This window comes from Neopelma chrysocephalum, unplaced genomic scaffold (assembly GCF_003984885.1).
Source record: "Neopelma chrysocephalum unplaced genomic scaffold, ASM398488v2 Primary Assembly neopelma1_97017, whole genome shotgun sequence".
In the NCBI taxonomy this organism is placed as follows: domain Eukaryota; kingdom Metazoa; phylum Chordata; class Aves; order Passeriformes; family Pipridae; genus Neopelma; species Neopelma chrysocephalum.
The window spans coordinates 1,498,056-1,526,006 of record NW_020925659.1 but is presented as its reverse complement, the minus strand read 5'-3'; the positions used below and the strand labels follow the sequence as shown (position 1 = coordinate 1,526,006).

General features: G+C 40.6%; 1 protein-coding gene across 6 annotated transcripts in view; it reads right to left on the bottom strand.

Annotated features, from left to right (window-relative positions):
• SPIN1 (spindlin 1) overlaps positions 1-27,951 on the bottom strand; it is a 54,326-nt gene that overhangs the window by 21,105 nt on the left and 5,270 nt on the right. Inside the window, exon 1 of one of the 6 annotated variants that reach the window (XM_027671035.1) lies at positions 27,923-27,951. The exons of 1 other annotated variant lie outside the window; for it this stretch is intronic. The gene's annotated coding sequence lies outside the window, so the exon portion shown is untranslated. 4 more of the 6 variants (XM_027671036.1, XM_027671037.1, XM_027671034.1 and 1 more) reach the window with 4 other exon arrangements.

The window sequence follows — 27,951 nt, the reverse complement described above, 5'->3', positions numbered from 1 at the left end:
AAAATATTCTTTTAACCAAGTCTCACTTTAATGCTTGTTTTCTCACTCAGTGGGATGTTCCACTGCAATGGCTGCTCAAGCCACCAATTTGTCAAGTAAGTTGATTGTTCATAGATCTGACGAAGTTTTTGGCAACTCTCTACAACTAAACTCATCAAATTTCTGAAGCGTTTATTTAGTCATCACATTCCTCTAGATGAGGGAGGTGAGGACAACTTTTTAAAAGTCCCTTCCAGGATTTATTTCCAGAAATTTGTCAGCACCTGAAAAAAAAATTTTTTTGAATAATTACAGTTCAACTTATTTAAGAGTAACTTTTCTGGAAATGTATGCAGAATAATTCACTATTCAGTGTTGCCCACAACTAAGGCAAGTGAGATCAGATCAGATCATTTCCTTAAGAGATGTCACTGCTGCAATCATGTTCTCTCTTATCTGTGAATCAGCACCAGTCTTCCATCTTCTATTTCAGTTTTGGAAGCCCTTGTCAATTTTCATAGAAGGGTTAAAACCAGAAGAATTCCCCTAACTAGTGATCCAACTGAGGGGAAAAAATGTACCTTAAGCTTGTGCCTTACTGCATAAGGAAACATAGCAGGGACATGCCTTGAGGTATGGTAAAGCTGTTAAGCAGAAAAATGCATTTACATCTAACACTTGACAATTCCTTCAAGAATTGCACCCGTTAACTTCTAGGAATAATAAAGCAACACAGAGGAATACCTCTAGGAAAAAAGAGCAATAGGGAGACAAACACTCAGTAATCTGTAGTTTTCAGGAAGAGCTAACTAAAGATATTACAGTAGCAATTCATAAGAACCAGTGAAATTAAAAATTTACTTACAGGAACTTGCTACTCTTTCCAGATTTCATCTCTTCCTGAAATCTACCAGTGTGTACACAACGATGCTAAAGGACACCAGGGCAATAATACTCAACTTCTTAGAAGCACTTGAAGATGTAATAGGAAGCAATTAGCTTGCTTAACTACTTTCCTGGAAACAGTATAGGGATTGGTTTTGCTACTAAACTCAAAAATATTTTCCTATGGATTAAAACATTTCAGTACAGAAACATCGAGGATTATGAAAAGCCAAACTCTGAATTCAGAGCACTGCCATGATACACCATATTCAGTCTGACAGCTAAACAAACATGAAAGAGATCTACTTTTTTCCTCCAGAAGAGCTGGTAGTTGAGAAACAACTACAATCTTGTATTATATATTGTATTATATATTCTGCTCTAAAAACACCCCACAAAACCAAAAAGCACCCCCTCAAACATAAACCAAATCATCACCACCTCTACAAATACACAAAATGTGAAAATTCTTCAGATTTAGGAAATAACATACCCTTTTACTCTATCATTCAAGGAAGCTGTAAATATTTTTAACACCTGTATTATATAATTCCCCCTCACATTATTTCCAATTCATGGCAAAAATATAAAGTATTTTTGACTGCACTGATTAGGTAGCTATGTTTAGAAAGATAACTGTAACACCTCAAAAGATAAGGTCTTCTACCAGTTAAGCTTTTTTTTTTAATGGAATGTCCCCAATCATTACTATGCCACAAGTTTGACATCATACCTCTAAACTGGAAAATTTATTCCTAACCCTTTAAAAGTCACAATTCATACGCTAGCACATAATACTAAGTGCTTCACTGTGCTCTCTGAACCTATGGATGAACACAAGGCTACTGAAGTCAAAATGTAATTCAGCCATTCAAGTTGATTTTCTAGAAACTAAGCCACTAACTAATTCAAAACCTTACTGAAGATGAAACTGAAGCTTAACACTAGCATTCCAAATTAAATTTACATTCCAACTGCACATTGACTGTTCCGAAGATATTATTAAGAAGGATAAAACCTGATTTTCTGAAAACAAAATTTATGTTGTTTAAGGACAGACACCAGTTTCCTCAACACCCAACAGCACAGGTCACCATCAGTGCAGCTGCAGCTTTCACTTAAAAGACATATTGTTTTGACCTGTGAGCTGCTACTCACCAGCCCAGGTGTGTTGCTTGCTTTTTTACAAACTTTTCTACATCACAGCATATTTTTTAAAAAAAAACATGTGGAACTTAGATGACTACTTTGTCTGGTAGTGCTCTAATTATTGGAGTATTTCAGAGAATATCAAGTGTTAGCCCTACAAATTGTCGACCATACGAGTTTTAATGAAAATAGTACAATCATACTATCAGACTAGGCAGGAAGACAGGATATTAAGACAGAAAAAATGTAGCCACGTAAAAAAATAATTTTTGCAGTATAAAGGGAAATAAAGGAAAATCCAACATGCACAGGCTGCAGTTTTCACTGTGAACCTCTACAAACTTAGTTGTTTGGAAACATTAAAAGGTTTACATGAGCTTTTAACTCCATGAAAAAAGTGTAACCACCTAAAGTAATTATCTAGCTAAACTTTTAGTTATCATTCATGCCTGTACCTCCACAAGACTGCATGCATTTCACTGCAACACACAGTACGGCGCTGTTTACCCCACTCTCATGAAAGTTTCATGACCGCACTATCCACTGAAGAGGGATGTTAGTAGTACAAAAGCAGTGATAATTAGTGCTACTGACGCCAAACCCACAAATTAAGTGCCTCACTCCTAACAGCACACCTAAATTCTACAGTCGTGAACACAGAGGGAAACAATTTGCTGAGGAAATGCTTTCCAGGTAAAAACCTGGAAGGAGAGGGATGGTAATAGCACCCGCCGCTTGTATTCAGATTATACAGTTTCCGACAAAAGTGGCAGGCTCACACCTTCTCAGGTCCGTTCCTGTTGCCAGAGCAGTGGAAGCTCTCAGCAGGGAGCTGCATACAGGAGGAATGTTTTAGATAGCTAAGTAAAAACGCTGGAGCCCACCAGGTGGTGCCAGAAGGCACCGTAGTACAGTAACAACTATCGACAGGAATTATTTTGCAGAATTATCCCAAAGGTTCAGAATTAAGACAGGTAGCTTTACAAAGGACACTACTATTTTAGAAGTCTTCTGTCTCAAGCAACAGTTTGAGCAAGTGTTATTTAAACTGTCTTTTAACATATGTCCTTACCATTGGTCTATTAGAATTAGAAACAGTGAAAGGTGAATTATTTTTTTTTTAGTTTATCTTCATTAAATTGAAGCATTAGGTACAGTTTTACAAGATCGCATGTAAATGGTAACTCACAAATACTGAATTTCAAAGTTCTTACACACACACAAAATAAATGGAAAGAACAGCCAGAGACAAACCCTGAAAGTGTAATTTCTACTGTCTCCTATTCAGGCTTGTTTTTTTTTTCCTTTTGAATTAGCAAATGCAGCTGTTAAGAGACCACACTATAGTTTGTTCTTTACTTCCACTATGTTTTCCTCATACCATATCATTAAACCAGCCTGTCTCACTTAACCCAATTTAGCATTTAAGATTTGCAGTGGCTGTAATTTGAAATAAACTCTGACTGTATAATTGAGCCACTTTGTAAAGGCAGCAGTAAAAACTTCATTAGAGTCAATATTATGAAAACAATATTTTAAACAAACTTGCTTATCTTTCAGGGACTTTAATTAACACATTCCCAGGATCAGAGTATTACCTTGCAAGATTAGTTTTCAGAACTCCCTCACTACACTTCTAAATTGCAATAAAAACACCAGTAAAGAGATCAGGGGAGCACAGGACTCTCAGCACCCATGTTAGAATGCAGCTATTTCTGATTAAAAAAAAAAACAACAAACTGTTACAGTACAAATGTTAAAAAGATGTTACTTCTTCCAAGCTTGTAAATATTTTTCAGCCTTGCCTACATTACCCTTATGGTTACATAAATATGAATGCATTGTTTAATATCCCCCATTATTGTGGGAGATTCAAAGCACAGAAAATAATTGTCGTCTTGTCTGCATTAGAGCACTCGTCCATCAGTAGCATGAAAAACAAAAAAACTAAGGAAACAGGACCTTTCACTTTCTACAAAGAAACACCAAACAAAACCTCAAAACACAGAGTAATTACATTCAACATTACCACGCAGGACAACTGCTCTACATTACAGGAAGAACACACTGTATCACACTGGGATATAATTTGGTGGCAGGAGCAGATGCTCTTTGAAAAGCCTTGGATCATTGGGAGAGAGATCAATCTCAAAATTCTAAGCACTATGCAAAGAAGTACACAGGGTATTTGTCTTATTCACATATATATGTGCTACATACTTAAAATTAATTAAATTCATAGGTGAAAAAGTAACTGTAAAATGGGAGACTTCCCAAATGTATTCCAGCCTAAGAGAAGAGTCCATAGATCTAACTGGTGCCACATCACCGGAACTGATTATGGAAGTTCAGCTTTAGGAGGCAAAGGCTCTCCAAAGAGCATTCTTGGAATGTTTAGGCATCTAGAATCCAATGCCCACTCTTTCAAAATGATACACCAAGTTGTCACTTTCTAAAGTGCATCTAAATCCTACTGCAATCAAAGGATTATTTCAGACTTTCTGGGCAACTACAAATTCAGGTCACATGATTCTCACCCGACTGGCTCGATATTCTATGCTAGCCTTCAGGATATGGTACAAATTCCACACTCAATGCGAATGTGGAATTCTGGCCTCAAGAAGTGACAGTCTTCACAAGTGGCTTACCATAAACACAGTTCCATAGGATACCCCATGACATGCACTGCACTTACATGGGCCAAAGACTTTACGCAGCGGGCCACAAGTGCAAGCAGAGCAAACAGTGAACTGCCCCAGACAAAAACTGCCAGAGGTGATTCAAACAGAAGGTCAGCCGCTAGCCTGCCAGAGTCTAATGGCTCTCTGAGAAACAGCTCTCTGGACATCTGTACTGTGAAAGCACAGAAGGGCCTCACATATAATTCACCTTATTTTTTTTCTCCCAATCTAGATTAAAACTGCTACAGATTATTGGCAGTAACTGTTGACCACAGTAGCAGCACTGTAGTGCAACCTCTATGCATTTCATACTATTTCTTCCCCCTCTCTATTCCTTCACGCCAATCTTCATACAATCTTTATCTGTTTGCCCAATACCACTGTTTTCGTCTGCTGTTTGGAAATTCCTTAGAAATTCCTCGCTTTCTTTGCATAACTTTTCATCTGGATAACAATTTCAGCATATGTGAACACATGACTCAAAATAGTAAGTATGTATGAACATATCATAAGAGAACTGCTTTCTACCTTCAGGGTTATAAAAGCCCAGGTTGTATCAGTCTAGTTTTTGCTCTTTTTGCAGGGCAGAAAAAAAAGGCCTTATTACAAATTGTCCAACAAATCTAAGCAAACAAAAGCAGAAATTGAAGCCTGATCCATCAGAGACCTGGAAGTATCAGTTCACCGCATGCAGGTGAGAGTCTGAACATATCCTGTAAAAAACTCCATTATTAACTTGCCAGTATCTGTCCAAGTAGTTCAAGAAATACTGTGCAGGAAGCCTTAATGTGCAGCTATGGTAAGGAAACCCTACTCTTGAAGTTCACAAATCTGTGAGACCAATTCACAGAAAGTCTTCTCATAAAGAGATTTCTCTTCTAGGGCAAAATTATTAGTATTAGTACTTATCAGCTATCATACAGACTGTCACACAAAAGTTATGAAATTGAACTGCACGTCTCTGCCACCTAACATAGAAAGTCCCATAAATGTTCTCAGAGGTTTGACATTATCCTGAGTGTCATCAATACTTCATGCAGCAGCAAAATGTAATTTCCAAGTGATTAAAAGAGATGATTTTAAAACTGCTATTATTAAGTAGAAGTTTAAAACTGAACTTCATCACCTGGTCATAAGATCTGCCTGAATTAAGGTGCAAACGAGTCCATATGCTGAAGTCAACAATATGGATTTTATTTAACCATCAGAGCTAGAGAGACAGAAAGAAATAGAAAAGGGGGGAAGGGAGAAGAGAGATTGATCTATCAAGCAGAAGACAGTCACCACCTGTGGATTCACTGGCATCCCACGGGTCCTTCTTCACCCTGGGCTTCTCAGTGGTGGGGGCCCCCAAATCATTCTTCTGGGGGCACCGCCCTTATTCAGTCCAAGTGCCAGGTATCCACAGAGGCACACTCCCATACCTTGGGGTGATCTTTGCCAGACAAGTATTATTATACCACCCTGTGGCTCAAAGATGGTCCTCTGTGGACTTTTCCTTGGTTCACAGGTTATCCACAGGGGTGATGCGCATGTAGTGGATAGCAGAAGACAAGACAGAAGCAGCAGAAGCAATAAGACAAGTAATCATACAGCACACAATAGCTATCCCAACCACTCAAAATCCAATTACAGTCATCAACCCAACTCTCATTAGCCACTGCCCCCACCCTGCAAGTCCCAAGGATCAGAGTACTGACATCAGCCAGGAGTTGGGGATAACTCCTGGAAGCCAATCTTGGGGTTGGAGTGATTAGCAGTGATTTCTTTCATGTTGGCTTCGCCTTCTTCAATTGATGCTGTTGCATTGTGAATGGTAACACACAGTTTTAGTGAGATTTAACATTCCACATACCCTTTGTTCCTTTAATAACAACATATCTAATGCCAACTGATTTTGTAAAGCCTTTTTCGACGCTTGTTGGACCTGCAAGTTAAGGTCTCAGAAAGCACATCTAGTCCCATTACTGCAGGTACGTTCCTTCAACTAGGCCATCTATGCACAAAAAGTTCTCATACAACAGGTTTTCATGCAAACACATCCTTCCACTGGGCCCATACTCTATTGTTCCAGGGGACAGAGTAGAGCTCTATTGTGATTTAATCCTGACAAAAAACAAACACTGTGCTTTACTACTGGTCATGACCTTCCTTTAAAATTGCTGCACCCACAACTGAGATGCACGTGCAGTGCAGAATGTACTGTAATTACTATACTGATTAGCATAAATAAAAGAAATGAGGTAAAGATAAAAGCCCTTAGGACACGTGGTAGGAAACCCAACAGAAACCCAATCAGATCTTCAAGTGGGAATACAAATCTCTTGGAGATCTGGAAAAACCCACCATGGTACTGTCACAATGGGAACAGAAGTAGCATTTTGCAATGTTATGTCTAATGAGTGATAACATATTTGGTTCCATAAATGGTTCCAGGAAGAGTTACATGAGAGCTGGTATTCCATCCGTGTCCCATTTGAGGTCCATGGCTATCCCTCCCTCTGGTCTAGAGGGGGGGACTCAACCATTTCCCATGTAACATGTTATTTTGTTTTGTCAAGATTATCTAGTTTACTTGTCAGTATCTCCTAAAAATTTAGTCAAATCATCATAAATCTAAACCCTTTTGAGGCAAAACTGGGAAGAGTAATACATATTCCCTGATTTGTATGCTTAAAAATATGCATAAATCCTTGTACCAACTCCAAGGCTAAATTTGATTGAATTCCCCAACTCTCAACTATTGAGACAAAGTAAAACATCTGTAAGATAAAAGTAAAAGCTTTTCCCACACTGTTTTTTCCCAGTAAAAAGACAAAATAAGCTTAGCAAAAATCAAACAATACATAAAACTGTCTGTCTTATATAATCCTACTAATATTTTGTCTCCCAATAAGTTGCTCACAATAAAAGCACCAACAAATCACTAGAACTAATAAACTGCAGGCAAGTACGGTGGCAATTAAAACTTCCATCAGTTCCACACAGCTCAATTTCATCTGTTAGCAGGTTCCTATAAAAAGTGAAAATTCAGCCTACTACAGACCAATTATTAAAAAAGAAGGAACAACCCACTGAGTGTTAAATCTATTCCTGTGCCCACCACACAACCAACTAAAAACTTAAAGGGGCCTAGGGGAAAAGTGATTATCATATCTCCTTGGCTGTTTTCTGTGAGCTTTCTCACATTAATTCACTGTCCAGTCCCCCACTCAAACTGGTTAATCTGGTTTCCGGAAGGACTGAGGGGACCACAGTGTTGCAATTCTGAGAGGAGTCGTCCCTAGTGGGTGACTCATGATCTCCAGTGAGGGTGGGCTGGCAGCATTCCTAGTGTCATTTCTGGAAAAATAAAACAATACAAGTCTCAGAGGGATTCGTGTGGACAGGTTATCCCTTAGGGGCTCAAGTTGTTTAACAGCTTGGACTTGGTATTTCTGAGGTGGAATCTCAACTTCTATTTCATGAAGCACTTGCCCCACTGCTGTTGTTGCCTCCCTACTGTCAGGGGGGTCTGATCCAATTTATTTCATGGCCAGAGGGAGTGAGACTGGAGAATTTCAACAAGCTCAGCCTATGCAATAGCAGCTAAACGCCTACACCCCTGTGGGAATCTTTAAAAGGTGTATTACCTCTCTTCCAGGTAAGTGCCAATTGAGCAGCGGTTCAAGATGCAGCATTAGCACTCAATTCCTGCAATAAACTAAACTACAACTGTCTGCTCAGCTCGTGTGCCAGTCAGACAGGAGAAAAGGAAGGGGAGTGAGAAACCACCCCATCAATGCCCAAGCACGTGAGTGCTTGTCTTGTGGCTGTTAGGTTTGCAATACTGGGTACTGCAGCTGTTCCTGGAGCAAAAATCTGGCAGTGTGATACACCAGCAATCCTCAAATCAGGGAGTGCAGGTAATGCATGGAGTAAATGCATTGTAGTCCCTGGATTTGTTAGGGTTAGCAGACTTCTACTTCTTACCCAGGAGTCATAAATTAACCTTAGCAGCTTGGCAAATAATACTTGCTCCGTCTACTCCAGTGATTTTAACTCTTCACCATCCAGTTCGCACACCCAGCTTCTCAGCACCCCATTGCATTAATACTGAATGTTACACTGCCACATCTATTAGAAATTTTATTCCTGATGAGAAACAACTGCAATCCAAACGCATGGGACGCATTGGCAGGATTCCACTTGTTGGATTTCAGTCTCACTTGATTTATGGCCATACTCTGATATCTCAGTAGCTGCATATGGCATCTTTTAACCCATAAAATTCTCTCTTATACGCATCCCAAAGCCATGCCTGAAACTTTCCAATACGATCATGCTCAGCAGCAAGCAATGGCTCCACCCACAGCCCCTTTTCAAGCTCAGCAACACGCACTGCCTCTGCCTGAAGCCTCACCATTTTCCTCATTTAGCTAGCAGTTCAATTCTTTAACCAAATCTTGTAAAGATCCTATTTCACTTCCAGATTTCCGAACAGCCAGGATTCTTGTTGTGCTTCTGTAAGGGCAGCACCAAAACAGCACATACAACTGTGCCAGGTTTTAGTTTATGTTCTTTTGTAAAAACTGTAATTTTATCAGCCAATGCTTGTGGATCATGCCAATCGTTATGAGTCCAGATCACACTGTGAGGAGAAGGATTAGCATTATCTCTTTAATTTCATCAGGAGGGGACAACCCCATTTGACTCACCCTTCAAAAGGTCATTCCTTCAAATGACCTTCAAAAGGTCATTCCTTTTGAATCAGTCATTAGCCCACTGAGGGTTAATGTCTTTCTCCCTCTTAATCCTCTGAGGGTCAGCCTGACTTTCTCTAGAGAAAAAAAACAGCTCCAGGTCACACCAGAAAACACTGCAATAGCTTTGCACTGCACTGATGACTACCATATCGAAGGCAACCTGCCCATGACAACAATTTAATGTTGAGATCCAATCAGTGAGAGACGCCTTTGCCCAAAATAAGGTGAAAATGAGATCATATGCTGAAGTCAACAATACAGATTTTATTTAACAATCAATGTGAGGAAGAGGGATAGAAAGAGATAGAAAAGGTAAGAGAGTGAGAGAGGGTGATCAAGCAGAAGGTACATCAATACCCATGGATCCAGCAGTGTCCCATTGGTCCTTCTTCACCCTGGGCTTCTTGGCAGTACGTGCCCCTGCATCGCACGGGGGTACCAGCTTTATACAATCTAACTTTTGGGTATCCATGCAGGTGTATTCCCATAACTTGGGGTGATATTTGTTTGACTGTTGATACAGGTACGAGCAGTTGCTTCCTTTCACACAGTTTGCCACAGCAGGAATTTTTGTCTGGATGCATTAACCAGGACGCACTAAACAGACCTCATCTCTGCCAGGCCTGGAACTAGCATCTTCCCATTGCAAATTCCTCCCTTCTGTGCTTATCTCAAGCTCCCGTTGTGGAGACTTATCTTATGGCAAGTTCCTTCTATGGCCCTGACTGTGCCTGAGACAGGCAACTGTGCTCTTTATGTCCTTACACTTGGGTTTTATCAGAATCACTTTGTACATTCAAAATTACCTAAAGCTATGACTTCAGACTCTTTAAAGAGAATAAGAGTTGTTAAATGGACGAGAAGGTAGGAACAAGAACCCCTACAAATGATTTTGATGAAATAGCTGATAAAGAACCTCACTTCACAACACAGATGTTAAAACCATGAGGCAGTTTTCCATTCATCTTATTTCAGCACATTCTGTACTACTAAGAACACTGTAAATAAAACACAGCCCACAATCAAGTCCTAGATCTGAAGCAGGAACTGCTGTTGCCCAAGCTGTTGAAACTCCAAGATAGCAATGTTAACGTTTTGATTTTACAGTTCTTATTTCAGACCAACACAAAAAAAAAATCTGCTCAAAGAGTATACAAACTAAACACAAAATAAAGTACCAGTGTATGATACAGTGCATTCTCAAAAGCCTAAAATATCTGAACCTTATCTAAAAATTACATTTAATAAAAGATCAAACCTAGAAATAACAAAGTTAAACTGCATACAGACAACTACTTGATAAGTTAAAGGAGGCATCTAAATTACTGTTACATTTTTTAAAGACTTGTTCTACAGAACTCAGGGACATTTTTTTAATAAAGCATTATGAACCTTTTTCCTAGTAGCACCTTTTGAACTTGCCATGATGCACTGCTATTTAGTAAGAGTTAAACAAATATTAATGGCAAAGTTGAGCACTCTTTAAACTTGCTTCACTCTAATCACATAGGTTTCCTTATAAAACCACAATTAATTATTTCCACGTTCATTACAGCTCTGCTCTTCTCACATTTCACAGCATTTCAAGTACATCCATAATAACCATTTATGAGCTGAGAAAAGCCTTACTAGGCACACAACAAAAATGACTATTGACACCACATACACACACTGAAGTGCTTCTATCGAGGCTATCAGGTTAAGAAGTCTGTGCCACTGGCAGCACCCAGGCTTGCCTGGCTCTGCCCATGTTTATCACACTTCGGTTACCCTTCCAGACTGGCAGAGCCCCTTCACCTGTCAAAATCACTTGCCACTCTATCACAGTTTCTGAAGCTATCTGCCACTCTGAAATACTGAACTAAAGCAAGCCAAGAATTCTTCTTTAAAAAAAACCCCCAAACTTAGAAATACCTTACTTCTCAAGCACTCTCTTGCACTCTTTTTGCATTATCCTACTCCCTGACTTCATCCTTCAGTCTTCCTTGCATTTGCATAAACCATTTTACCATTGCTTTAAAGAAAAAGTCCTTCAGTCATTTGACCATGACTAATTCAGTAAGCTGCTCAACCGTTTTTTACATAGTTCCTCATACCAGTAATCTTGGGACCACTGCAGAGTTTCATTCTGTCCTAGGCCGTCTGCAAAACTAACCACAACACACGCTCCTCTGTGGTTTCTGGTTTCTCACTGAGGGCTACTTGTCGCAAACAAAACTTCTAGCTACCACCTCCGAAAAACTCTGCCCTTCAGTCAGTAGCAAAAACCATTTCAAAAAAGCATAAAGCAGAACACAGAACACAAGCTAAGCAAGTCTCAGTGGTCATCTTCAGCAGGGCAACAAACACACACTGAATTTCGGCTGCAATCCTATCCAGCCCACACAATGCTGCACACAAAAACATGGGCACTTACGGATCTCTGCTGCCAAACCCCCGTGGGTCTTTGGTATGTGTGCACCAACAAGAACTGCTCAGTGCTTGTCTCTTCAGAGCTGATTTTAGCCATTAGCAATTCCCTAATTTATTTTTTTTCCAGTTAAAACACACCATGTCCTTAAAGAGATACTCTTTATACCCCTCAGTTTCGCACCTTGGATTTAAATGTTAAAGTACTGAATCAAACAGGCTACAGTTTCTTTCTGCAGGAAAAACACTCCTGTTTTTCCTATCATCATAGAGAAAATTTAACAATTTTGATTTACATTTTATCATAAATTCACTTCAAAAATTTTTAAGCATACATCCAGAGTAAGAAGTACAAGTATTAATGGGACAACCTCAGGCAGTCAAGAGGAACTGCAAGTAAGCAGTGCCACAAAATTCTTATAAGCCTTCTTAGAAGCACTTCCTAACACTCACCTCACCAGTTCAAAATGCAAAAAAAGGAAGCCATTTTTAATTCCTCATCTTACACCAGTGTATTTTGACCACATACACACTCTTCTTTCTACCATTGTGTCAGAGGATTGGTCGATGATTCACTACCAAGTCTTAGGATCAATGGTCCCTTTCCTGCCTTTCATCCAAAGATCACTGATTTACAATTAATTAGGCCATCTAAATTAATCAAAAGCCCATAACAGAAATTCAGTTCCTCAGCTAATAACAAATAAAGAATCATAGAATCATTAAGGTCAGAAAAGATCTCCAAGATCATCAAGTCCAACCTTTGACAGAACACTACCTTGTTCGTCAACTAGACCACAGCACCAAGTGCTATATCCAGGCATTTCTTCAACACTTCCAGGGATGGTGACACCACCACTTCCCTGGGCAGCCTGTGAATATGCTTTCTATATATTTGCATCTCTTAGTCCACAAGCACTCACTACAGTGAAGTATTGAATCTTCATTAATGAACCAAGTTTGTCAGAAAACTAACTGATATTTGACAGGTCATGTCATACATCATTTTCAGTTAAGTATTCGAGACTTTTAGCCAGCCAACAGCAAAACGCAGGGCACCCATAAGAAAGTACACTGCAATTTCTTATAAGTTTTAAAGTGAAAATGCTTTTAAAATATTATTTAAAGTATTAGTTAAGCTGTCCAAACTATTGCCTTTGTACTTTAAATGAGAGCAGTATTTCTCACTACAGTGCATAAAACTCAGCAGTTTACATACTTGATCTTACATAACTAGTCACAACTTCAAGAACAAAGAGGTGCTACAGGACTTAAAAGTATTTTTTAATTTCCTTCCAGTTAAAAGTAATTTACCCAATACTGCAAATCAAACAAAATTAATATTGTTAAGAGGCCAAGTCCTCCCACACACTTCATTAGGCTCAACTTCACCAGCCTTTCTCCCTTGATGAGTCAATACGCAATTGAAAATAGTTGTGATTTTCTTTACCATTCATCATCAATCAGGAATACTGCTAATGAAAACCAATACTGGTTGGAATGCACTTCAAGCACATGTATCCATGCATACACAACTGGGTACAGGAAGAGAAAGAAATACACTAGTTAATTCAAGTGATCTCTTCACCTTACAGACTGAAAAGGCAGGTCAGATCTAAACCCAGAAAAAAACCTTCCCTACTACAGCTGAACACAAAATACAATTATCACATATGACAGATGAGCACTACGCATACATTAAGCAAGGGACAGTCTTAAAGTATAAAGAATGAGTAAGACAACCAACATTTTTAGAGAAAGAGCACAATGTTCTCCTATTTATTTTGTTAAAGACAGCAAAATGATTGAGGCTGACTCACAGTTTTAGATCTACAGGAAATCCATTCCTTTTCTATCTTTGCACGGGACAGTTTCCCTTTTACAAGGGGCAATCACATGAAATTCTTTCTGACCTGCTTACTACTCATTGCCTTGTTTCAACAGTTTCAACAGTGTAGATACTATGTATGTAACTACGTAACTATGTAGTTAGTATGACTAGGAACTACACAGGAGTCGCAGTCAGCAGCTCGGCACCCAAGTGAGGAGTCATGTCCTCAGAGGTCTGTACTGGGACCCGCACTGTTCATCATCTCTGCCGGCAACACAGACAGTGGGATCAAGTGCACCCTCAGCAGGTTTGCTGATCACACCAAGCTGTGTGGTGCAGCCAACATGCTGGAGGGATGGAATGCCACCTGCACCTTGACCAGCTTGAGAGGTGGGACTGTGAGGATCTCATGACCTTCAAGAGGGCCACGTAAGTGCAAGGTGCTGCACCTGGGCCAGGGCAACCCCAAGCACAAACACAGGCTAGGCAGAGAATGCACTGAAGAGCAGCCCTGCAGAGAAGGACTTGTGTGTGTTGGCGGATGAGAAGTAGCTCAACATGACTCAGTAACACGCACTTGCAGGCCAAAACACCAACTGCGTCCTGGGCTGCACCAAAAGCAGAGTGGCCAGCAGGTCAAGGGAGGAGATATTGCCTCTTTAGTCCACCCCCGTGACACCCCCCCGGAGCATCCAGGTGTCAGGCTCCCAGTATGTGAAAGACATTGACCTGTTGGAATGGGTCCAGAGGAGGGGCACAAGGCTGATCACATGGCTGGAGCACCTCTCCTACAAGGCCAAGTTGAGAACAGACGGGGTTGTGCAGCCTGGAAAAGAGCCTTTGGGACAACCTCATTGCAGCCTTCCAGTACCTGAAGGGGACCTACAAGGCTGCAGAAGGACTTTTTACAAGGCATGTAGTAACAGGAAATGGGGGAATGGCTTCCAAGTGAAAGACAGTAGGTTTAGATTAGGCATTAGGAAGAAATTATTTACTGGTTTATCAGAACTCCTCAGAACACCATGGAACAAGTCATACCTACACAAGCATCTTCTATAGCTGAAAAAAACTAATCTTCCTAACAAAAACTAGCTCTCAGTGCACACCTAAAGTTTATTACTTACACACACAGCTTCAGTAAGTTAAATTATGATGTTTTCATCCGAAGGAGGTTAGCTGACTGACAGAAATGATGTCTTTTCTGATACAATTCCCTCAGAGTACTTCACTGTACTTAAGAAAAAAACCTTCTGTTCTAAGAGATTACAGATTTTGTCTCAAGTTACAGATCCTTATGGAGCAAAAGTACAGTGATTTTTTTAAAAACACGGTGAATAAGTGATAAAGTAACAACAAATTTCCAGACAATCCCATATACACAAGCACCTATAAACTCACCACATTTTATCAGTATACCTTGATGCCTCAGAGCTTTTTTTTGATTTTTAACTTTTATAGATTTTAGAAGTAGATGTGCAGTGAATGTAGGTTTTAATGCAGCTGTATTATATCCCTTACCCTGCAGCATAATGTTTACACATACCCAACCCTATTCCCCCATTTCATATCAATCCCTCTAAAATTCCCTTAGTGTGTTTAGTCTTCTTTTCAAGGTAGAATTGTACAAAGACACCCTAAGGCCTGGGCCAGAAGATATCACACAGACACAGCGATCTTCAAGCCCAGAACTTTGGAGGAACTGTACATGCTGTGAAGAAGATGAAGATGAGTAAGAAGGGGTCCCACACGCCCCCAGACCCAATTCCCAAAATTGGGGGCAGAACTGGGGGTGGACAAATTGGGATTGGATGGACTTTATTATAAAATCATAGAACCGCTGTCTGAGGGCCCCGTGATGTGTATTCCTCCACGCCTACACACTCTTTAAAGGACCTGCTCTCTTTATCTTATCTCATACACTAAATTGGCCTGGAGTCTTTTTCTCCAAGGTCTTTTAGGCAACACTTCAATACCTGCATCATCAACACAGACAAATATTAACCCAATCATCTTCAACAGCAAGAATTTCTCCATTTTGCCCTGACGAGCTTTTAATAGCAGTGATTGAGTGGACATCTCTCAACCCTCAGGGAAGCACCTATAAACTCACCCCATGCTTCAGTAAAACCTGTGAACATTTAATTGTCCACCGCTCCACAACGACCTTTTGACTTGCAGCCTTATTTAACTACCATGAGTAGAAGTCACCAGAGTGAAAACAACACAAACACAACTGTACTTAGTTTTGTGTTGAATATAACCATCAAATTATTACAGCTCTCTGAACTCAGGAACTTGTATAGCATCTCTAACACCTGCATGTCCATAATACACTGAGCAATCCCTGTAGTAACACTGGAAGTGCAGATGCACAGAACTGACTCCCCTTCTGCCACCAAACAAGCAAACCAGAGGCCAGCTAAAAAGATGGACAAAGAAGGACAAAGGGGATGACTTCACTTTCATCAGAAGGTGCACTTTAATCATGCTTTGTCTATTTTTCATCCTTTGTTTTCCATATAAAAGGCAGCAAGAAGTTTCTCTAGTGAAACTAATGGAACATTCAGCCCAGTATTGCTGTGTGGGAATTAGCCCACCTCTGTCCAGAGGTTTTAATCAATCTTCCCTTGCTGAACAGACACTTGCACCTGCAAGAGACGATCATCTGATCCAGCTCAACAGTTTGCAGATCAAGGCTTCTCCCATTATTTGGGTCTTTGAATCAACTGGAAACAGTTTGGGAACATCTGACCAAAACTTTCTTCATTATATTTAATTATGTGCTGCTCTATATTATCCTGGAATTCTTCAGAGGAAGAAAAAGGGTCAGAAAATGTCTAAGAGAACTGACATGTGCTAAATGAGCTTACAGCAGCTTTGCTAAATAAAAAAAAAAAAACAAACCACCAAAAACAATGTGCTTGTCAACATCAAATTTAAAGTTCCGCATTAATCCACGCAGCAGTTTTTAAACAAAAAAGTTCCTAGTTGATTTTCTTTCTAACGGCTAACATTTTATCTACACACATACCCTTCAGTCACTCTTTAGCAGAGCAAAACCAATTTTGAAAAGAAGAAAATAAGTTTGCCCACTATTGCAATATTATGCACACCTTAGTATTAAAACAATAAAGACACATACAGTGTATTTTTAAAGACTTGTTTTAGAGCTCTAGTCTACTCTTCTCTCAAGCAGCACAGATATGCACAACCTCTTTTACTAATGAATGATTTTGCCTGTGCTAACAGAAGACGGGGTTCAATTTCAGTATTATTTTGCCCTTCTTCTATGGAATCATCATGAACAGCTACAGGAATTTAGCTGAATGCCTTAAAAATCAGTTATTATATACTAGTAACAAATATTAAATTTCTTTTCACCATACTGCAACAATTCTTCTTGTGACTCTATACATACTATACCAACACTCTGAAGTACAATGATTTTTTTTAAAGCATCCCCTTAACAGACAATGCAAAAATACTTACTGACTTAACCTTGTGTATGTTCTAACTTACTGACTGATCATTTAATACTTACATGGCACTCCATGCTTAAATAAACCTTACAAGACAAGGCTTTTACAAAAATCTGAAGAAGAGATTACTTACTCAAAGTCATGATAACCTTCCCTGCATCACTTTATCCAAAGGTAAATTTTAACCCACTCGTAATTGTTCAATCTCCTGCAAATTCAACACAAGGCAAGAACCTGCACAGACACCATGGTAACAAGTTGTCACAGGCTGCTGCAATTGCCTGAAGTCACATGCTTTTGCATCATGGCAAATATAGACCAGGTGAGCTTCCCAGCAGATCGTCAGAGGGCTGGAACGCCACTCCCACAAGGCCAGGTAGGGAAGAACTGGAGTTGTTCAGCCTGGAAAAGAGAAGGCTTTGGGATAACCTTACAGCAGCCTTCCAGTACCCAAAGGGGACCTAGAAGGCTGCAGAAGGACTTTTTACCAAGGTGTGAAGTGACAGGACAAGGGGGAATGGCTTCCAAGTGAAAGAGGGTAGGTTTAGATTAGATATTGGCAGGAAATTCTCTGCTGTGAAGGTGGTGAGGCACTGGAACAGACTGCCCAGAGAAGTTGGATATCCCATCCCTGGAAGTGTTCAAGGTCAGGCTGGATGAGGCTTTGAACAACCTGGTTGAGTGGAAGGTGTCCCTGCCCATGGCTGAGGGTTTGAAACTAGATCATCTTCAAGATCCCTTCCAGTTCAAATCACTCTATAATTCTGCAACTTTCCTTACTGATAAGTAGCTATCTCCCCCTGAACACAAAAAAACATATGCACAAAAATAACAGCTGTCCAGGATATGACAGCAGCCCCTTAATACTGTACAATCACTATGCTTTCTACCACTCTATGGTAAATGCAAGTCAACTTTTAAGTCTTATAATGTAATTATTTTTTTTCTTACTCATGCTCTTACAGATGGAGTTGACCCAAATAATTTATAAGAACTCTAAGCAAGTTTATTCAATTTGGTTTGGTAACATTTACGAAGTCAAGTCTCTGGAAACTAGACAGGGAAATGTGTATTTGAAAAAGTCCAGCATTTCCCTGTTGTCTGTTTAAGTGCCTACTCATTGTGCATACTTAGGTCAGCCCTTCTTTGAAGACTAGGTTTAATTTCTATTGTGTTAGTCAAAGAAGCAAGTGTTCCAAAGACAAAAGGATCACTAAAACATTCTGTAAGAGCAAGCCTAGGGCAAACATACCTAACCCTGTTGTTAGAAGGTAATGGAGTGGTAAGTTATTGCACTTAGCTAAGCCTGTTAGGTTCACTGATCACAGCAAATCAAACTCCTGGGTTTACATTTCTTTTGGAGGCTGGCTGATCTTTCTAAGTGTCATTTTAAGTGTATAACAACCAGTTCTCAACAATCCAGGCCAGTAGTACTGAGTACACTGCCAAGATGTCACTGCAACACTACACTGAAAGGAGGCCTAATAAAAATATTTTCCTAAGCCAAACTTAAGAATTTGTGACATCAGATGGTTTTGCAAGACCAAGAATTTTGACAATACATTATTATTCTTGCCACTTATGTCCAATTTCTGCAGCTCTTGACATAATCACTATTTGTCCTGAAGATGAGCTGTGGCAGTCCACCAGTTTGGATTAGAGGGCTAGAACACACCAAAAACTGTGTGTGTGAAAGTAAGCCAAGTAATTATTGCATCCATACTTAAAACCTGTGCTACAGCAACCATCTGCAAGTTTTAAAAGCAAACAAACATATAAGCATTCAAAATTCTTCTTTGGACAAGGTATTGATTATTCACAGCACTAATTAGAAAGTCAAAATTTAATTATTATGAACTCCAAACTAAGTAACCAATAAGGCTATTGACAAATAAGTAGCAATTCAGTTTAAAAACAAAATCAAAAGGCAGGGCCACACAATACTTAAAAGGAACCAGGTTAGAAAATGCAGTTACACACATAAGCTCTATACACCACAAAAACTATGACAAGACGTACTATGAGTCAATTTTTTTCATGGATTTGAGACACATGTACTTTCCCATAATCAACATCACAGTAAGTACAATCATAACAGTGTTTAATGAATCAGAAATATTAACTTGGGTCTCCACTGTACACAAACACTGGCTGACTCGACTCTGATAAAAGTGCAGTTCTCTTATTTCTTAAATCAGTTGGGAGTAGGAGGAGGAATTAGAGTGAAATTATCGGTAAGCTAAGGCCTCCTCTAGTCACAACAAAATAGACAACTCTGTTAGGAATTACTGCAATGAAGGAGCAAATAATACCATTTTTGCAAACTGAAGCATGATCACACTGATAAATACTAAGTTCATACTCAAAGCAGAGAAATTTCTCACTACACACCTGGTTTTAAGAAAAGCTTATAGACATCATTAGACAATTCAAATCACTACTGTTTTTCATCCTGTCTTTGCAACGAACAGGGTAAAAAAAAAAACAACAAAACTGCAAAAAGGATTCAGGGAAAGTGATCTCTTACCTTTAATCTGCAGTTTGAAAAAGCTGAGCAGTCAGCTACAATCTGAGTTTGTCTTACCCATTTCCTTCACCTTCAACCATTTCAGCTTATATTAAATCAGCCCTCAAATGCGTTCACATAAGTGTTTACACTGGAAACACAAATCACTACAGTGAAAACACCTGCTGTTAAGAATGGCAGGTCTCTTGACATGGCTACCAGCTAATAATGCAAACTTAGTTTTTCCAGATCAACTGCAGAATATTCACTCAGTGTCTACAATGTTATATAAATCTCAACCTAAAGAGATTATCACCTTTAAATGGTGAATAGCTGCAATAGATGTCAAAGTTGTAATCTGTAGCAACACCAAGGCACTGAAAACGAACTTCAGCACTGTATTATGTGCTCTAGCTACTGTTAACATTGGTTTTTATAAATATGGAGGGTCAGTGAAAGAATACTACTTCAAACCAAAAACTGTTTCTTTAAAAGAACTGTATAGCTGTAGAGAAATTACATCAGATATTTGCATTATTATTAATTTAGATACTGCAGTCAACACTGAAATCACCAGCAAGAACAACCATAACTTATTAAACTGCCAATCATTCATTTTTCTATAAGATGAGAACAAACAGCATTTTGGCATTACATGGTATTTTCTTCACTCGTAGAGGTCTTTCAGAGTTTTGGTGGAACACACAACACATCCTGCTTAAAGAGTGTGTGTCTGTGTGTGTGTGTTGGGGATGAGAAAGAAAAAACAGTGAAAGGAAAAAAATCAAGCTCTGAAACCAGTGACTCTCCCTAAAAGCAGCGGAGACATCAGAACAGACCAATGCTCACACCACTGGTGCTTTTTAAAAAGCACAGAAGACAACCACAAAAAGTATTAATTCTGAAACTAGGATGGTTCTGCATACTCATTAAACTAATGAGAATGACAAATTGCTTCAAGTTGCTCTGAGAAGTTATTTACTGTGAAAAAATGGACTTTAATACAACACTTGCATGCGTTTGAGTAAATGAAAACTTTTGCTCAGAAGTAGCTGACTTAAAACACTGTATTCCTCTTGTTCTGTAGTTGCAGAAAGGTGACAAAAATGATGGCAAGAAGGAAGTCAGAACAGCTTTCAGAATGAGGACCACCTCTGAATAACTTGTTTTCTACCATGCCTTGCTTGACCCACAGTAAATATGCTTTCCTTTCTTCAACTCTGGTCATAAGCTCTACTCAAAAACACTGCTTTGGAATTGCTCCACTGTGCATGCAGCACAAATGGAAATGAAATGAGAAAGTAAATTAATCGTGATAGGACTTCAGAGCTAGAACTTGCAGCAACAGGTAGAGAGAGTCTTTTTTTTTGGCTTCATAATCTTATTTTCTCTCCAGAAAGCTTTGCATCTCATCTGAACTAGATTCACCAACAAATATTTAACTGTATTTCCTGAGATTCTGCATCAGCCTAGGCATTGGTAATAACACTAACAATCCTCCCAAAAAACCCATACCCCTTCTGCCTTTTGGAAATGTGCATACTTATTTGCAGAGGACTAAATTGTCCTGTGGTGCTCCAGACAAGGTTGGGTCTATTTAAATGAGCAGCACAGCAGGGGAGAAATGGAAATTTGCGAAGAGAAAAAACGTGGTACCTTCCAGCAAGCAGGATCCCAAAAGGCAGGATATCCTTCCCCATAAAAGCAGGTGAGGCCTATTAGAAGCCTGTCCCACAGATAAGCAGAGCACACACAAGGACAACCATGCCTCTGCCTTTTATGTTGATGCCTGCTTCTTAATTGCACCCACCCAAATATAAAGTCATCTAGTAATGTGATTAGAGGCCTAAGTACAACTGAAAACTAAGATATTTATTCACACCATCACTTTTCCTGCTTCAATTAAATTACACATAAGAGAAAATAAAAAAAAAACCCAAACCTGCCTCAAATGAATCCATGCAAATTACATTCTACAAGCCTCTAGCCTAAAACTACCTGTAATGCAATGCCTACTTCACCCCTGTTAGCCACCGAGATTACAGCATTTGAACACATACTTTCCATCCACTGTTAATACAGTCACATATTCCTAGTGACATGAAGTAACATTAATCTGTCTCATCTATCTCCATACAAGCCACTGGTGTGCACACACAGGTGTAAATGAAGGCAGGAGTGAAATCCCCCCCAGCTTGAACAGGTAGGAAAGTCTGTTTGCCCCCACTTATCTTGTGCCTGGCACCTACTATAAGTATGCTTTACTGACAAAATGGAGGTGCAGAAGACAGAGATGTACTTTACCTGAGATCTATGCCTGCAGTCTAGGGACTAAAAAGAGATTTCTGTGCTTATTCACTCCTCCCTTCAGTAGTAGAGAGAGATGGCCCAGAGGCCAGCCATATGAGCATCCAACAATCTGTGGTTTCCAAGAATATCAAACATCTGCATACTCCTTAACCCCAAAGGCACTTAGGGAGAGATTCCTATGAAGTCCCATGAAAGGCAGAATCTACAGTTAAACTACTTTTGAACATGCTCTTGTCTGAGTATGGGTTTTGGCCTATCACACCTCACAAAACCTCATCATCACAACATTTCATCTATAGTTCCCTGGACAGCAAAACAACCATTACTGAATTTGTGGGTCATCCTTCACCATTAAAACAAAGACTTTCTGAAGGGGATTAGTGCGGAAAAAAGTCATTACATCCATTTAACAAAGCTCTCTGCAACTGGAAAGTTTTGAGAAAGAAGTAAATTGATCTTTAACATGTTTGCCCCCATTCTGATTTCACTGTGATGTTCAGATCATTGTCTAAAACATACATAGTTATGAGACAGGACAGGAATCAGACATAGCTAACTCTCTTATAATTATATAGTTGAGTTACACAACCTACACGTTTGAAGCATTATTTTTATTATTTTTTATCATTCCTAGAAAATTTAATAAAGGCGGTCTAATCTGCAGACATTTTTACTGTGCACAGTTAAGACCAGAAGTAAGTCACAGATATGCAGAAGAACAGACAGGACACTTCCCAGTCCATGCTAAGTACTTAACCTTTGCCTACCAGAAGCAGCCTAAGCTCTACACCGAATTTCAGCAAACATTACGTTTGTCAAGGCATTTTGAAAAGTTTATCAATAAAACTTTGCAGAATTGTCACCGGGGAACTATTCTAGAACATGCCTTCTCCTACGCAACTCAGCTCACAAAACATTATATCTGAACGCCGGAAATTTCCTTATTTAAAAATCTCAACCGAAACCACAAGATAACGCACTGAACTTAAGCTGCCTTGGTTCCACACACTAGGAAAGAATTTTGCAAATGAAACTAATACTAAATTAGTTTTGTGGGGTTTATAAGCTCTACAGTCTTACCAAAAAGACTACAAAAACCTACTTGTAAGTGATTACAGTAACATTTATTCTGCAAGCAGATCTCAAAAAAATAATCAGAAAATATTTCAAAACATCCCAACCATCTTGCAATAACTGCAACACTTAAATATGGTTAGGTAATAGCTAAGGCCTGTAGTCACTACAGGTAATCACAGTTATTTCTATACATTTCAGCATTTTGTGGAATCCTTACAATAGTGAAGTCTCCAAGTCAGTCAGTCATTCAAGACCTCATACAGCATAGATTTACAGCAGTTTCACAAGATACATTACAGGAAAGAAACAGAAGAATGCAACCTGGATTTTCAGAACCAGACTCCACAACCTGATAGCCAAATCCATTCACCTCCTGAATTCTGTATGACATCAGTAAACTCACATGTTACACTGCAACAGAAAATTAACTGCAACCACCACATGTTGAAAGCAGTTAGTTCCAATTAAATTATTTCACCACTGTTTCACGTGGATCAGCGATGAGGCCCCTTTGCCTCTACAGTCAGCTGTTCATAGATAAATACACATCAGTTACCTGCACTGTTTCAAGGATCTCAATATGTATTCGTGTCTCAGAGATATGGATGGAAGCAGTCCACACATTTATATAAGAGAAGTTACATTCCCCATTCTCTAAGGCACGTGGGATGTTGACATCCAGATAGCACCTGGATAGCAAGTGGGACATTTTGATATACAGGAAGTACTCATTACAAAAACTCACGTGAAGAAAGATCAGCATTCGCCTTCAGATCATAAAATGACCGAACTCTGAGTGTGGTAAGAGAAGGAAAATGAGAAAGACAGCAAAAGAAAAAATTTTCTCACACTCGTCATGAGAAACAAGCTATCTAACCATACAACAGGAAATAACTTTCTCTCTTTTGGTTCAGCTTCAATGAACAGCTTCCGAAAATGGTTTTTAAACCTCTTTGTTGAATCAGTTTTAGGCACCGACAAAAACATATTCTCATGCCACACCATCAAGATGTCAAGCCTGATATTTCTATTATCTGGGGAAAGGAAAGGAGACAAGCAAAACCAAAATGGAAGCATAAGAAGTTTACAGCAACAGGCTTCATTCTCAGAAAAAAAATTAAAAATGGTGTTTTGCTTCAGTAAATAGAATCCTACTAAAAATCTTTCCTTTGTCAAACGTTAAGCAAATCATGCATTACACTAAAACACACTCTAAAACAGCTCTTGCGTCAGCTAGATGTTTACAGCTCTGAAAATGTCAAAGAGTGCAGCCCGGCAATAGATAGCAACGAAAGATACAGGGTAACAAGTCGCTGGAATACCTGGACTGAAAAAATACAAAGAAAGTACTGAAGAGTAAGATCAACTACAAGTGTTTATTACCTTTAGGACTGTATCTTTTAAATGATAATTTCGTAAATATTTAGAACTAGACTGAATCATGATATACTTGATTGAAGATGCTTTGAAAAGCATGCCTTCCTAAAAGAGATTAGTTGATTTCTAGCTTCTTCCAGCAAGCTGATCACTGCAACTGCTTTTCTTGCAGTCTTCTTTTTCCTCAGTTCCATTTGCCAATATGTAGAAGTAAACAGTTTTTGAAAAGAAGATTTTACTAGTATCAGGTTTTTTAATTTGGTTAAACACAGCCTAGCATTACTCACAATGGCAAAAACACTGGAGTGTCTCCACTTAGGCAACAAAGATTTGGCAAGTTCTTCAACCATATGTGCTCCTCATGGGCCCACAATATTGATTTTTGACTAAATCAACACAAACAAGACAGAAAGAAAGATCTCCTAGGTGTCACAGAGATGATCACAATGGCAAGCTGAAGATGCTATGACAAGCAACTTACAAAGCTGATGAAGTAGAGCCAAATTTTACAGAATAAAATTCAGTTATAGCAAAAAAAACTACAATGTACAAGAGTTAAACATGACTACTTTTAAGTGATCAATTATTTAAACAGATGTGTTGCAGATGGCCTATTTTTATTTCGTTTATTTTGCTCTTCGGCCTAAGAACTGGTTAAAGTATGCAAAGGCCTATACTGAGGGAGGAGCTGAATACTTCAGTACATTTCACGTTTTCAGTAAGAGAGCAATAACTTCAAAATGTGGTGGCTATCATAATGAATGGCTAATTAACTACAAGTGGTAAGCTATTCTGGTGGCTTTACCAATACTGCCTTCAGGCTGCAAAATGTAAAAAAGAAAAAAAAAAAATAACGGACTGCTACAGGAATCTACTGAGGCTACAGACTTCTGCTTGGACTTTTCCATCTAGGAGTAGCACAGTTGGCTCAGGGCCCATGACGTAGATACACATTCCAAAATGATCCTGTAACTTGGATGACACCTCTTGAGTTTTACGTTGTTGTAAACTCTCTACATATAATTTTCTCCTCATCTCTGGTTAATCAAGGCTTGTTAACGGGGATGGAAAAAGCAGCAGAAAGAGGTATTAATATATTATATTTAATTCCTATATTGCAGTATTCATTTCTATCTCAGTAAAAGCTGTGTGACTATGCCACATCAGTGCTTCTGCACTAGAAGTTTCTAAAGCAAAGCAGACAAAGACGACATAGTTAGGACATTTACCACTTTCAGGCATGGCTATTCATGTGTATATGATTCAATAAAGACCAGGTCTTTAAATATAATCTTTGAAAAATGGAACGTTTACTATGAATTACAGTAACATGTCTAGAAAGCAATATAAAGCATCACATCTTTTCACCTCTAGCATTCACCCTTAGTTTCCAATCCAGAAATAAAACTGTTTAATGGCAGATCACTTTAGATATGCTCAAACTACCGTCAAATGTTGTTTTGGTTTCACGTCACAAGAAGTAAAAAAAAAAAAAAACCAACCAAAAAACAACCAAACCAGATTTATCAAAGCCAGAAGGGGGTGCTCTGAATAACTGAGGTGGGTGGGGGGTACTGAAAGAAGCATTTGCCTTGCACTAGTAGAGAGGTCAACAGCACACTGTCTTGTTTTAGTTTGGGAGCTCACTTAAGTTCAGGATGCCATGCCTTTTTTACAACCAAAAAAAGAAAAGGAAAAAGAAAAAAACCAAACAACCAAAAAAACCAGACTGAAAAGCAGGCCTGTTCCTTTTAGCATAAAGGAAATGCTTCGGTTCGTGCTATTGTCATCACAAGGGCAAATTAATCTATGACAGAAAACTAGCAACACAAAGACCTGGCAAGTGTTAAATTCCAGTTTTGTATCCCATAATTTGCAAGCTGTTCAAGACACTGACAAGGAGATACAGGGAACGCAAAGAAATCCAAAAAGCCTATGCTACGGGTTTTACCTACACAATGCCTATTCTGACATAACTAGTTCAGGTCTTTTTAATGTGACTGTGCCGAGTTGATCCCTTATAGCGAACTATGCCCTGAAACGAAAGAAACGGCCCTAGATCATTCTGCAAGTGTAACACAGTATTTCATCCCTGCCAGCACTCTGGTGCATCAACCTCCCCCCACCCAAAACGAGAAAAAGATACGCACATTCCAATCGAGCCTCTCTCAGCAGGGCTCACCCAGTTCCCCCCTTCCTTCCCTCCCTTCCTCCCTCGCCCCAGGCCTTGCCGGCTTCCCAAATCACCGCCGATTTTAGGCTTCATTCCGTTGCAAACGGCAAAACGAAAAGGAGAAAGCTTCCAAAGCGAGGATCATCCTTACCCTTGAAATCCCGCCATGCGCGCAAATAAGGAGGGTGAATTGTTTTTCCTCCTTTTTTTTTTTTTTTTTTTTTTTTTTGGTGTGCGATGAAGGGGGGGAGGGTGGGGGAAGAAACAAAAGCCTGCACGGAGGAGCGGCTAAGCGGCGGAGACTGAGGGAGAAGGCGGAGACCCTGGCGGAGGAGCAGGGCGAGCGTCAGCCATGTTGTGTGTGTGTGTGTGTGTGTGTGTGTGCGCGAGTGTTGGTCCAGTATTTACAAACCTGCAGCTGCAGCAGCGTTTGGAGCCTGGGAGAGAGAGAGAGGGGAACGCGGGGAGGGAGAAGGAAGGGAGGGAGGGAGGAAAGGAGCGAGGGAGGAGGGGGAAAGCGGCACGGCAGACAAAGGATGGCAGCAGCAGCAGCAGCAGCGCGGGGCGCGCACAACCCTCCCGCGGCTCCGCTCCCCCGCCGCCCTCACGGCCCCCTCGTCCCGCGCTCCCGCCTCCACCTCCCCCCCGGGGGCCGCTTATCCGCCGGCAGCCCCTGGCGGGCCCCAGCCCCGGCCCGCACACAATAGCTCCGCAGCGGGGAAAAAGGGGGAGGGCAGCGCTCCCCTCGGGGTGAATGCGACGCGGGGCCGTGCCGGGGGAGGGCGGCAGAGCCCCGGAGCCCGGAAAGGCGGGGGGGGTTGCCAGGCAGCCGGGGCGCTTGCGGGGGAAGGGAGGGCACAGATGGCAACGCCAGACCGGGGCCCCCGCGGCCCCGATGCCGCCCGCGGCTTCCGGGCGGGGAGGGCGGGGGGATGAACGATGGGAGCCCCGGGAGAGGAGAGGCGAGGCGCGGCCGGGCTGGGAGCGCCGGTCCCCCCACAGCGACTCCCTCCGGCTCTGCCCGGTACTGGGCCGGGCCAGGCCAAGGGCGGCGCGACGGGCTGCGCTCCCCCCGTCCCCTCCCTCGCCCCGCTCGCTCACCTGCCGGCAGGGCGGGCGCCCGGGGGGTGCGGGCGCTGCCGCTCGGCCCCTGCCCGGCCGGGGCCGCTCAGCTCCTCGGCGGCGGCAGCGGCGGCGCGCGCGGCCGCTCCCCTCGCCTCGCTCGTCCCCCTCCGCCGCCGCTGCCTCCTGCTCGCCTCTGCCACATTTGGATCCCCCTCTCCCTACGCGAGCTCCGACGCCAGGATAGAGGCCTCCTCACCTTCCTGCCAAATAGTGAGCCGCCCGCAT